Raw genomic sequence first — 13,567 nt, 5'->3', positions numbered from 1 at the left:
AGAAGTCCTTCATGTATAGTCATTTGTTTAAACTTAGTGTTGTCACACAGGGCTTTGCCACATAACCCTGGCAGACCTGGTATATACCATGTAGCTCAAGCTGGTCTTGAACCTGTGATGAGCCCATCTCAGTATTGAGTACTCAGAGTACTGAGATTACAGCTGTGAACTGACACACCTGGTTTAAACAGTTTAACAAGGATTTATTAAGTGGTTAAAACAGTTTTGGTAACTATGTGTCTAGAGCTTAGATTTTAAAAGGAAGGAGAAAAAAAAAACAATGTTACCACCATTCTTTATGCTCTCTAAAAACAAAACAAAAACAAAAAAAACCAAAGATTTATTTATTTTATGTATGTGAGTACACTGTAGCTGTCTTCAGACACACCAGAAGAGGACATCAGATCCCATTACAGATGGTTGTGAGCCAACAACATGTGTTGCTGGGAAATGAACTCAGGACCTCTGGAAGCGCAGTCAGTGCACTGAACCGCTGCACCATCTCTCCAGCCCTCCTTTGCTGAGCTCCCCTCCGCCAAGTCTGAGTGGACTCCTGTTCCTCATCAACTACGTGTCAGAGTGTCAGAGTGCATACATGGATGGTGGACAGACCTTACATTTCTCATCTGCTACGCGTCAGAGTGCATACATGAACGGTGATGGGTAGAACTTACATTTCTCTGCCAACCAGTTTTCCTACTCAGAATGTTGAAAAATCCTAAAACACCAAGATCCACACACTTGCAACTAGTTTCTCAGCACAGAGCCAGCTCTGAATGTTCGGTCATTAGAACACAGCATGTATAAAAACAGATGTAAATTTCTAACAAGATGCGTACACTTCTAACAAGACGTATGTTCAAACTACAGCATCCAAATATTCCAATTTCCAAATGAAACCGTAGTGAAGAGAAAGCACAACATCTGAGCAAAGCAATAAATGTAAAGTGAAAGTTCACATGGCCTGTAATCATCACAGGAGACATTTGTGAGAAATGTGTTCAGTTCTTTTAAAGATGATCATTTCCGTCTTCTCAAATAACAGTAACTAGTAATCCTTTTCTTCATAGCTGCCACGTTTAGTGAGGTCTAATGTAAGTAACACTGAGGTGGTGAGTGCAGGTATTTATAGGCAAGAACATAAAACCTGAACACATTTAACCTCTGTTTCCTTGTTCAGCTGGAAACACTCTGGCATCCAGGTACTAGATGGCTAGACGTTAGTGGAAAGTCAACAGACCACTTTCTAGGGTCTTGTGAATAAAGAGATGAAATCTATCAGGCGGTGTATGAGCTACAATAACAATGAGATTTAAATGAATAGGATGCCATGGAAACACAGGAGACATCAGCTAGCATCAGAGGTGGTATCTGAACCAGATCTGTGAAGCCCATAAAGATGGACCTCATTCCATACACAGTAAACAGACCAGGGATCAGAGGAGAGTGCACAAGACACGCACTGGGTTCTCTTACTGTTGGGTACAGTAAGAACATAGGGGGAACTTGGGGAATGGTAGAAGACCTGCATTTGAAAAGCAGACACAAGCTGGGCAGTGGTGACGCACACCTTTAATCCCAGCACTTGGGAGGCAGAGACAGGCGGATTTCTGAGTTCGAGGCCAGCCTGGTCTACAGAGTGAGTGCCAGGACAGCCAGAGCTACACAGAGAAACCCTGTCTCGAAAAACAAAAAAACAAAAAAACAAAAAAAAAGAAAAGCAGACACAAACAGACCATTAAAGGCTTACATTTGAGGCTGATAATAATCTTTAAACATAGTGTGTGCTGTTCGGTGGATGAATTTAATGCTGCTTCATTGAAGAAGGTGGGGTAGTGGTGGGGCAAGGGATGCCATCATCAACAACCTGTGAACCAGAGTCCCTTCGGAATTAAGGGAGAAGACACACAGCACTGGCATACAGCGTGCACTGCAACACTGCTGGAACTGAAGTGGGGAAAGCGCCCCTCTAAGAGTTTTGACTGAAGATCACAAAGACAAGTCTGGCCAGGGTGAGTTAAACAGGGCGGAAGAAGATGAAAGGGAAATCAACCCCTACACCTTGAGTCCAGGAAAGAGAAAGCTATAGAGGGCCCCAAGTCACACATCCAAGCCAAATCAGCCGAGGTCGTCAACTCTAATGAAAACGTTCTTGCTTTCTATTTTTCTAGTGTGAAGAACTGGAAAAAAAAAATCTAAAACGTTTTTAGACATTGGGTTTATTTTACCATAATCAGAAGTTTTAAAAGATCATCAAAAAGCACCCCTCACCCCATCTCCCGTGTCTGTAGACACTATCACTATTTCTTGAATATCCTTGCATACATATGACACACCTATAAGCATACAGGTGAACATACACTCCACATCCTGCTTTAAACAGCCCATTCCAATGTAATTCTTAAGACATTTTATAGTTGTTAATACATTTAAATAATCAAATGTATAAAGACAGAACTATTAAGCAAGTCAATCTAAGAAGCCATTTCTACTCACAAACTTATCATCACAGTTACCTAATAAACTCAACAGTAATAACGATTGAACACAAGCCCCGTGGCCTCTCTTCCAGGCACTGACCTCTAGGACATCCCTTGGACAGTGCGTTCTGAGTGTGTGAGCGCAGCGGGTCCCATCCACAGTCGGCACTTCACTCAAGACTTGAAATTGGGGTTCCAACTAGAAAACAGAGGGAGATGGTGAATTAGTTTCTAACTGAGAATATTTTCCTCCACATAGAAATTATTCCATTCATAAGAGATGAACAGTGCCCTGCTACCCACACTCTTTTTTGCCTAAGCTAGGAAGCCTGGGCTGGAGCAGCAGCCTGGGTCCAAGACTTTCCTCAGTTGCCTCTAACACACTCACCAAGGCTGAGAACCATTACCACAGAAATAAAACATGAGATTTCTATGAAGGTTACTGCTCAAGTTCTGATCTCTGTAGTAAGCAATGTTCAAGTATGGGAGCTGAACTTTTAAAATACTTTGGCCACAATGGCTTTAAATCATCAGAGTCCTAACAGGGAGACAGTAACGGGGAGGCTCCACCTCAGCCTTCCACAGCTACTCGCCTCAGATTATCTCATACAGAATGGCCTGAGACAAACCTGCCCTGGACACTCTTACGGAATCCAACCCTGAAGAGCTGTGGTACGATTCACTCAGACAGCAAGGCGCTGTGACTTCTAATTAGCTGCAATATTCAGAAGTGAGGTGAGCAAATGAAATTCTGAATCAATTCCACACGCAGACTTCTTTCTGACCCACAGGACTTGGAAGAGTTGAAGTCTTTATTGTCCATGGCAGTCATTAGCTTCACATGGCTTATATTATTTCAATTTCAATATATTAGGTAGAAAATTTGACATGTCACATGTGAAGTGTGGCCAGTCACAATCCCCTTCAATAAAACCATGTGGGACGTTCCAATTACTAAGCAAGTTAAACTGGACAGTATTGGCTTGTGAATAATATCATCCTGACTTGCCAATACATCCTAGGAAAACGGTCTATGGCTTATAATCAATTACATTAAACTATCAGAAGGACAATGCTCCAATCGTCTATCACAAGTCAACAGAAACCGGAAAGAGCTTGCTTTTCAAAGCTACAGATAACATTCTATGAACAGCAACACTTCCTACACAAGACTACAACCTTCTGACCCCCGACATAAACGGGACCTGAGTCTTCTACAACTGCCATCACTGCTCTGACGTCCTCAGAGTCCTGAGACATGAAGAAGAGACAATTACAGCCAGACATGCCCCTTTGCTTCACCATCAACTCCAACATCTTCGGCTCTTGGTACTCCTAAGATGGCTGGCCTTTCTCTTTTACCCCCAGCTGTTCTTTGTGTCCAATGTAACCAAGATCAAACGCAATCTCTTTGACATGGATGGCGGCCTCCAACTGGTACTGACCAATGTGGTCATCAGGGCTTTATTATCAGGTGAGCTACTGTTCTGAGCAGACATTCCAGCTGTGACTTCCACACTGGAAACATCTGGAAAGATAGCTGAAACAAACATCCTGGCTGTGTTCACAGTTCAGCAGCAGAGTAGCTGTGACTGACAATGAGGGCTCCTCAGCTGGAGGGAGGAGGAGGAGGAAGAGGGAAGTGGGGGAGGAGAAGGGATGAAGAGGGAGGAGGAGGGAGGTGAGGGAGGAGGGAGGTGAGGGAGGAGGGAGGTGAGGGAGGAGGGAGGAAAAGGGAGGAGGGAGGAAAAGGGAGGAGGGAGGTGAGGGAGGAGGGAGGAAAAGGGAGGAGGAGAGGAAGAGGGAGGTGAGGGAGGGAAGGGGAGGAAGAGGGAGGTGAAGGAGGAGGGAGGAGGGAGAGGGGGAGGAGGGGGAGGGAAGAGGAAGGGGAAGAAGAGGGGGAGGGAGCAGGAGGGGAGGGAGGAGTAAGACAGAGGAACAACTGTTCTGTATAGACTCTGCTAAGAGCTTTATCCCTTCATTAGTAAGATCTGCTTCATCACCTCCTGCAGCCATCAGCGTTCAATAGTTTAAGAACCAAATTTTGGAGGCGATATATACAAAAGCAGCAGATAGTGGAAAATCAAAAGAGCCCTCTAAATTCTAGACAAAGAATTGAAGCAATTTCTTCAATTGTTCAAATTGTTGCTTGTTTTTGTCTTGTTTGCTTTTATTTTTCTGAGACAGGGTTTCTCTGTGTAGCCCTGGCTGCCCAGGGAACTCGATCAGTACACCAGGCTGGCCTGGAACTAGATCGGTCTGCCTCCATTTCCCCAGGGCTGAAATTAAAGACGTGTTTCACCACCTGGCAAATTCAAGCAATTTCCCAGGAAGATCAGAAAGTGTAAAAAGTGTAGTCTGAGCCTCTACAAACTTGGATTTCATTCCTGATGTTATCTTTGGCTCACTACAGGGCGTTAAATCAATAAATCGTGCTAATTTTTCTATGGTTTTTCTGCACACTTTGATAGGTTGGTATTTCTGACCATGTCAAGGGACTGAAGTGCATATTTTACATACCAAAGCAGACCTTGCCTCCAGGTCCTCCCAGCATCCCTCAGTCCCTACCTGGCATACCCTGGCCCCAATCTTGAACTTTCCAGCCTAGGGGCTAGGCTGCCTCCCCGCCCCCAGAGGCTCCCTCCTGTATATAAAATCTAGACATGCCTTTTCTCTTTCTCTCTCTCTCCCTCCCCTCCCCCCACCCCCTCTTAACCCATGGCGGCTTCCCTGGTCTCCATCCTTGGGGTCAGTGAACTCGCCTGTCCGTCAGCAGCTCCTTTAATATATATTCCTGCCTTTAACATAATCTAATCTGCCTTGCATTAGCTCATTTCACCAGCAGAGAAATCATCTATCCATTGGCATCTGAATGTGCTACACTTTCCCTGTTGAACGTGACACAAGGAGATGCTGTGATTCACGTTATCTTGGAGTACTTCTCCTCTGAAGACTAGCTGTAAACACGGAGCAGTGGCTCGCATCAGGGAATTCAGTCATTCCCACACATGCAGGTCTTCCCTTCTTCTCTCAAAGCTTTCTCCCCATTTCCAAGCTGTTCATAAAGAGTTAGCATCTCACTCCAGCCACAGCAGGACACTCTACCATAGAAGCAGCATGGGGGCGGAGGGAGCCATGTCTTCCTTCAGCCAGGCAACTGTTTTACAAGCCTGAGGACCAGAGTTCCAATCCCCAGCACCACAAAAGCATGAGGAGGGTGTGATAGCCCACCTACAACCCTAGCACTTTGGGAACCAGAGAAGCAGGCTCTGCAGAGCCATTTAACCAACTTGAATGAGCAAGTGCTATACCTTCAAGCAAGAGACTGACACTGGTTGAGGAAGACTTTCAACATTCCCTCTGGTCTCCATACACATGCACACATACATGTACTTGTGCACCACATACATGCAAACACCTTATACACTACACATGCACACATACTAAAGGGAACTCGTACACTTCCAAGAATAGGTAGGTACTCTGTGTATGAGTAACAGGAAACATCCACAGCTAAAACCTGTAGACAGGAGCTCAGACACTAACCTGTAAATCATTTACACCTGTATCAGAGGGCCAACTAAAACTCCCACCAGATAGCAGTGTATCTGAAAGTCCCCAGAAGTTCTGATTTGTGGTGATTAAACTGTCAGCCAATCAACCCACACACCTACCTTTTAAGAGGACCACATCTCCATCCCCCCTTGAATGGAAGTCCTAATAAATAAACGTCAAGACTACCACCGTGTGCCTTCTGAGAACAGGTCATAAGAGACCCCATATCCCAACCCTGCCTTATACCTCTCCCTTTCAGGTTTGTTAGTGAGATTAGATATATAAAGCTTATTTCCTTGATACCGGAGCATGGTATGTGTGAGAAGGAGAAGTAGTTTCTAAGAAACTCCTTTTAGACTTCAGTCGCTCTAAAAAAAAAAGTTCTCAGAATTTTAAAAAAAAAAAAGTGTAATTATGCTGTTGAATGAAAGGTACGCACAACTGAAAAATCAACTCATACCACAAAGAATGCAGACTTAAAAGGAAATTCTGGTTGCTAGTAGGTTGACTTCACTCCCATGGGCATTCTGTGAGTCGGGTGGATGGAGCATCAGTCCTGTTATGGTTCATCTATTAGTGCAGTGTCAGCACCTGCTCGGCATCCTGGCTGCCCCGAGCTGGGCAGCTTTGCCCCGCCACCCTCTTGCTGCCATGATGCTCCCCTCCCCAGGCCCACAGCAAGGGAGCAAGCTGATCGTGATTAATCCCTGTGAGCTGGGGTCACAAGGGGAACAGAGTAAGTTTGTCACCTGGCCTGTGGGTAACACCATGAATACTGTGGTGCTGGCGGGAAGTGATAGCCAACAGGCCGAGCTAGCATTTGAGAGAGAAGTGAATGTTTTTGAGCATTACGGACCCAGGGCAGTTGGCCCAAACTCTACTGTAGTACCTTTATATGAGTGATGCCATTTACAGAGACAAATGCTAGCCCATGGATGTCTCCCTGCCATCCTCAGGCGAGCCAAACAGCCGAGATTTATCACACTATCCACATAAACGACGATGGCTGGATCCCCAAATCTACACTACACTTAAATGGGGAAATATCTCTTGCCTATTCTTATAAACTTTAAAGACGAGGACATGAGTAAAAGTTCCTGCTCATACCCGAAGCATTCAGACTCTTCCGGGAGAGTTCTGCTGCAGGAAGTGCAGGAATGTGATCTACAAGAAGAAACAAAGGCTGTATGCTTCAGTAAGATGGCAATCCTGGAAACAACTACCTGGCAACCATCCTGGAGCATGTGAATGAACTGACTGTGTGTGAAACATAGATTGGATATACCTCCTGTCAAGACCTAACTGAAGGCTAGAGGCTGCACTCTCACTTAAAGCATACACAAAGAGCAGACAGCCTTGGAAACCATTCCTGGGTGGGACGGTAGAGACAACCTTCATGCAAGTCACCATTTATACAGCTTCTCCTTTCTTCGGGGGACCATAAGCTTTGATTTCAGCCTAACACGTCACTACTGAGTTTGAGTCTCTTGGGCATGGAAATAACTTGTTTGAACAGATATTTTAAAATGAATCCTGAGGGAATCATTGAGTTAAGATGTAGGGCTCACGACCATCTGTGGCTAAATCAGTTTGAGTCCAGCCTGGGCTAAATGAAGTGAACAGATGGAAGGAAGGAGGAAGGGAAGAGAAACTCTAAAAAGCAAGTATTGGTTAAAACTCCATCTGTTACTAGTACACAATGGAATAGAAATTTGTTAACTCATCAAAATGTATAAAGATGCCCGTATAAGGCTTTGTAATAATGTAATCTACATCATATGTGAATTATTTGTCATATAAATTTAACACGATTCTGAAACCACATTCATCTGCTTCCTCAATTTGTAGGGTATATGCAATGTGAATGTTCTAAAGGATTTTAAAATGTTTTGGTAAATAACATTATTATAAAGAAACTGCAAATAAAAAATCATACATCAAAATTAACTAAGCCAAATTACTACACATGGCAGCAAACCGTGATACAGTTATGACAGCTGTCCTGAAGCTTCAGAGCTTCACACTGGATTTTACACTTTCATTATCAAATATATTTCTATGTATCAAATTGAAATTTATTTACTTCTAAATGGTATTAAGAGGTGAAGCAGACATGAAGGCTTTGTACTCATGAATACATAAGTTAAAGCAACCACAGAGTAGAGGTGGATAGAGAATAGAGTAGGCTTCTTGCTGAGTTAACATGTGAAGCCCCTTGCCACATGATGGCACAACACAGAAGCCCTTGTCAGGTCAGTGCCAAGACCTTAATGAACTCAAATGGTTCATAAGTTACACTGCCCTGGGCATCTGGAGCAGAAAACTTGCTAAGACATCAGTAAAGCGAGCATCCCAAAGCCAGGAGGCCAGCAAGTGTGGAACACAAGTCAGGCAGACAGCAAGTGTGGAACACAAGCCAGGAGGCCAGCAAGTGTGGAACACAAGTCAGGCAGACAGCAAGTGTGGAACACAAGCCAGGAAGCCAGCAAGTGTGGAACACAAGCCAGGCAGACAGCAAGTGTGGAACACAAGTCAGGCAGACAGCAAGTGTGGAACACAAGCCAGGCAGACAGCAAGTGTGGAACACAAGTCAGGCAGACAGCAAGTGTGGAACACAAGCCAGGCAGACAGCAAGTGTGGAACAAAAGCCAGGAAGCCAGCAAGTGTGGAACACAAGCCAGGCAGACAGCAAGTATGGAACACAAGCCAGGAGGCCAGCAAGTGTGGAACACAAGCCAGGCAGACAGCAAGTGTGGAACACAAGTCAGGCAGACAGCAAGTGTGGAACACAAGCCAGGAAGCCAGCAAGTGTGGAACACAAGTCAGGCAGACAGCAAGTGTGGAACACAAGCCAGGAGGCCAGCAAGTGTGGAACACAAGCCAGGCAGACAGCAAGTGTGGAACACAAGCCAAGCAGACAGAAAGTGTGGAACACAAGCCAGGCAGACAGCAAATGTGGAACACAAGTCAGGCAGACAGAAAGTGTGGAACACAAGTCAGGCAGACAGCAAGTGTGGAACACAAGTCAGGCAGACAGCAAGTGTGGAACACAAGCCAGGCAGACAGCAAGTGTGGAACACAAGCCAGGAAGCCAGCAAGTGTGGAACACAAGCCAGGCAGACAGCAAGTGTGGAACACAAGCCAGGCAGACAGCAAGTGTGGAACACAAGCCAGGCAGACAGCAAGTGTGGAACACAAGTCACGCAGACAGCAAGTGTGGAACACAAGTCAGGCAGACAGCAAGTGTGGAACACAAGCCAGGCAGACAGCAAGTGTGGAACACAAGCCAGGAGGCCAGCAAGTGTGGAACACAAGTCAGGCAAACAGCAAGTATGGAACACAAGTCAGGCAGACAGCAAGTGTGGAACACAAGTCAGGAGGCCAGCAAGTGTGGAACACAAGTCAGGAGGCCAGCAAGTGTGGAACACAAGCCAGGCAGACAGCAAGTGTGGAACACAAGTCAGGCAGACAGCAAGTGTGGAACACAAGCCAGGCAGACAGCAAGTGTGGAACAAAAGCCAGGAAGCCAGCAAGTGTGGAACACAAGCCAGGAGGCCAGCAAGTGTGGAACACAAGCCAGGCAGACAGCAAGTGTGGAACACAAGCCAGGCAGACAGCAAGTGTGGAACACAAGTCAGGCAGACAGCAAGTGTGGAACACAAGCCAGGCAGACAGCAAGTGTGGAACACAAGCCAGGCAGACAGCAAGTGTGGAACACAAGCCAGGAAGCCAGCAAGTGTGGAACACAAGCCAGGCAGACAGCAAGTGTGGAACACAAGTCAGGCAGACAGCAAGTGTGGAACACAAGCCAGGCAGACAGCAAGTGTGGAACACAAGCCAGGAAGCCAGCAAGTGTGGAACACAAGCCAGGCAGACAGCAAGTGTGGAACACAAGCCAGGCAGACAGCAAGTGTGGAACACAAGTCAGGCAGACAGCAAGTGTGGAACACAAGTCAGGAGGCCAGCAAGTGTGGAACACAAGCCAGGCAGACAGCAAGTGTGGAACACAAGCAGGAGGCCAGCAAGTGTGGAACACAAGTCAGGCAAACAGCAAGTATGGAACACAAGTCAGGCAGACAGCAAGTGTGGAACACAAGTCAGGAGGCCAGCAAGTGTGGAACACAAGTCAGGAGGCCAGCAAGTGTGGAACACAAGCCAGGCAGACAGCAAGTGTGGAACACAAGTCAGGAGGCCAGCAAGTGTGGAACACAAGCCAGGCAGACAGCAAGTGTGGAACACAAGTCAGGCAGACAGCAAGTGTGGAACACAAGCCAGGCAGACAGCAAGTGTGGAACAAAAGCCAGGAAGCCAGCAAGTGTGGAACACAAGCCAGGAGGCCAGCAAGTGTGGAACACAAGCCAGGCAGACAGCAAGTGTGGAACACAAGCCAGGCAGACAGCAAGTGTGGAACACAAGTCAGGCAGACAGCAAGTGTGGAACACAAGCCAGGCAGACAGCAAGTGTGGAACACAAGTCAGGCAGACAGCAAGTGTGGAACACAAGCCAGGAAGCCAGCAAGTGTGGAACACAAGCCAGGCAGACAGCAAGTGTGGAACACAAGTCAGGCAGACAGCAAGTGTGGAACACAAGCCAGGCAGACAGCAAGTGTGGAACACAAGCCAGGAAGCCAGCAAGTGTGGAACACAAGCCAGGCAGACAGCAAGTGTGGAACACAAGCCAGGCAGACAGCAAGTGTGGAACACAAGTCAGGCAGACAGCAAGTGTGGAACACAAGTCAGGAGGCCAGCAAGTGTGGAACACAAGCCAGGCAGACAGCAAGTGTGGAACACAAGCCAGGAGGCCAGCAAGTGTGGAACACAAGTCAGGCAAACAGCAAGTATGGAACACAAGTCAGGCAGACAGCAAGTGTGGAACACAAGTCAGGAGGCCAGCAAGTGTGGAACACAAGTCAGGAGGCCAGCAAGTGTGGAACACAAGCCAGGCAGACAGCAAGTGTGGAACACAAGTCAGGCAGACAGCAAGTGTGGAACACAAGCCAGGCAGACAGCAAGTGTGGAACAAAAGCCAGGAAGCCAGCAAGTGTGGAACACAAGCCAGGAGGCCAGCAAGTGTGGAACACAAGCCAGGCAGACAGCAAGTGTGGAACACAAGCCAGGCAGACAGCAAGTGTGGAACACAAGTCAGGCAGACAGCAAGTGTGGAACACAAGCCAGGCAGACAGCAAGTGTGGAACACAAGCCAGGAAGCCAGCAAGTGTGGAACACAAGCCAGGCAGACAGCAAGTGTGGAACACAAGTCAGGCAGACAGCAAGTGTGGAACACAAGCCAGGCAGACAGCAAGTGTGGAACACAAGCCAGGAAGCCAGCAAGTGTGGAACACAAGCCAGGAGGCCAGCAAGTGTGGGACACAAGCCAGGCAGACAGCAAGTGTGGAACACAAGCCAGGCAGACAGCAAGTGTGGAACACAAGCCAGGCTGCCTGGCCCCACAACAGCACTCTCCACACCTAACTTCATTATGTCCCCTCTTAGGTTCAATTTTATTGGCACAGATGCAAATATAGTAAGTGTTTGGTTGCAACCCTGACAATTAAGGCACAGGACTAAATACAATAAACTCCCTAGGAATTTAGGGTTCCCTCTTGTTAGGTTACTAGTCTTATTAATAAAATAATTTAGAGCCAGACTGGGGGGGGGTCTAGTGCTGCTATGTATTCAAATGCTCAATACTGGCCTGCAAGATCTGGTTGCAGTCCAGATGAGCACATTCTCATGAACACCAAAGTTTGCTCACTTATATTCTCTGACAGGTTGAAGTAGCCGACAACCAATTAGTGGGGAGAATAGAGGTAGGCAGGGCTTCAATTATGGGGCTGGGAGTTGCAGCTAGGGATAAGGAGAGAGAGAGAGAGAGAGAGAGAGAGAGAGAGAGAGAGAGAGAGAGAGAGAGAGAGAGAGAGACTGAAGAATCAGGAAGAGAGAGAGAGACAGAAAGAGAGAGACAGAGAGAGAGGGAGAAGCTGGAGAACCAGAAAATGGCCTGATGGAATGAATCCAGCACAGACAGGATGACCATAGTCAAGTAACTTGGGGAGCGCAGCCAGGAAATAGCCAGTATAGTATAGAAAAAATAGTTTAGGGGCAATCGCCCAGTAATTGTGCTAAAGGTGATTAAATAAATTGATACTACTCTGTCATCAGGTCATATTAAGAACTAGTAGAATTATTAAATATCCAAGAACAACACCAGATTCCTAAGAAGGCTAGAAGACAATTTTATTAGAGTTTGAAATAAACGTCAGCAGGTGCCAAAAGAAGAGGTCACAAAGGAAGAGAAAGATGCACCTTTGGGTTAAGTCCTGGATGCAGGAGGTTCAGCAATGGAACCACATGGGTAGCAGAGGACATGGAGGAACAGTGTGAGGGGGCTGGGAGAGGCAGGCATGGGGCTCGGAGACTGATAAATCTCAGAGCATCACAGAAAGCACACAGAAGCCAGTGTCTGGAAGAAGGGAAGTTACACTAGAAACCAGCAGGCAATGGTGAAGGCTCTGTGAGCCACTGCATGAAGGAGGGGCTTCCAGAAACAATAAGTATGTTATTTCATTACAGGGATAATTATTCCTCCCATCTCCTTAGCAAGTCTTCAGGTGAGTCAGCTTTCCTGAGGGAGTAGACTCCAGGCAAGATGTTAGAATCACAGAACTTACAAAATATCTCTCTTTCTCTCTCTCTCTCTCTCTTGCTCTCCCTCTCTCCCTCCCTCCCTCCCTCCCTCCTTTCCTTCCTGCCTCCCTCCCTCCCTCCATTCCTCATGTATATGTATGTATGTGTATGTGTACACACACACACACACACACACATACATATATATATGAAATTTATTGTGATGACTTACAGTCTGCAGTCCAACTAACCCAACAACCCAACAATGGGCAGCTGTGAATGAAAAGTCCAAGAATCTAGTAGTTCCTCAGTCCCATGAGGCTAGTTGTTTCACCTGGTCGTCTGTAGAAGCTGGAATCCTGAAGAAGTAGGTTCCAACAGATGTGCTGGCAGTAAGTGCAAGCAGGCAAAGAAGAAGGAAGCCTTCCCTCTTCCTTTGTCCTTATGTGAGCCTCCAGCAGAAGGTGTGGCCCAGATTAAAGGTGTACCACCAAGCCTGGATTTGGAACTTGCTCTGTCTCAGGTTGGCCTTGAACTCAGAGATCTGCCTGCCTCAGTCTCCTGAGATTAAAGGTGTGTGCTACCTTGACTGGGCCTAAGCTTTTCATAGCCACTATGCTCAAGATCTGGATCACAGTGTGCCCTCCAATTCTGGATTGCAATTCATTCCAGATGTAGCCAAAGTGACAACCAGGAATAGCCACCACACCCCATTCTGTGGCAGTTCTGTTAATGTGACCCAAATGGACTAAGGCCTTTTATAGGAAACCTGGGTCACTTCTGTGCCACACTTACCAAGGACAAGGAGAAAACGAGAGGAAAAGGATGGCACCATCTTTAAAACTATACCCTTACTTTACATAAACACAAACTGACTCGGACCTACTGTATTAGATTACACACAGT

General features: G+C 46.6%; 1 protein-coding gene across 1 annotated transcript in view; it reads right to left on the bottom strand.

Annotated features, from left to right (window-relative positions):
* Window positions 1–13,567, bottom strand: part of Wdfy3 (WD repeat and FYVE domain containing 3) — a 223,789-nt gene that overhangs the window by 168,116 nt on the left and 42,106 nt on the right. The window contains 1 exon segment of the mRNA XM_076926347.1: window positions 2,581–2,679. The gene's annotated coding sequence lies outside the window, so the exon portion shown is untranslated.

This window comes from Arvicanthis niloticus, chromosome 27 (assembly GCF_011762505.2).
Source record: "Arvicanthis niloticus isolate mArvNil1 chromosome 27, mArvNil1.pat.X, whole genome shotgun sequence".
Classification (NCBI taxonomy): domain Eukaryota; kingdom Metazoa; phylum Chordata; class Mammalia; order Rodentia; family Muridae; genus Arvicanthis; species Arvicanthis niloticus.
Note: the sequence above shows the minus strand (reverse complement) of the source record. Positions and strands in the feature narration are given on the sequence as shown.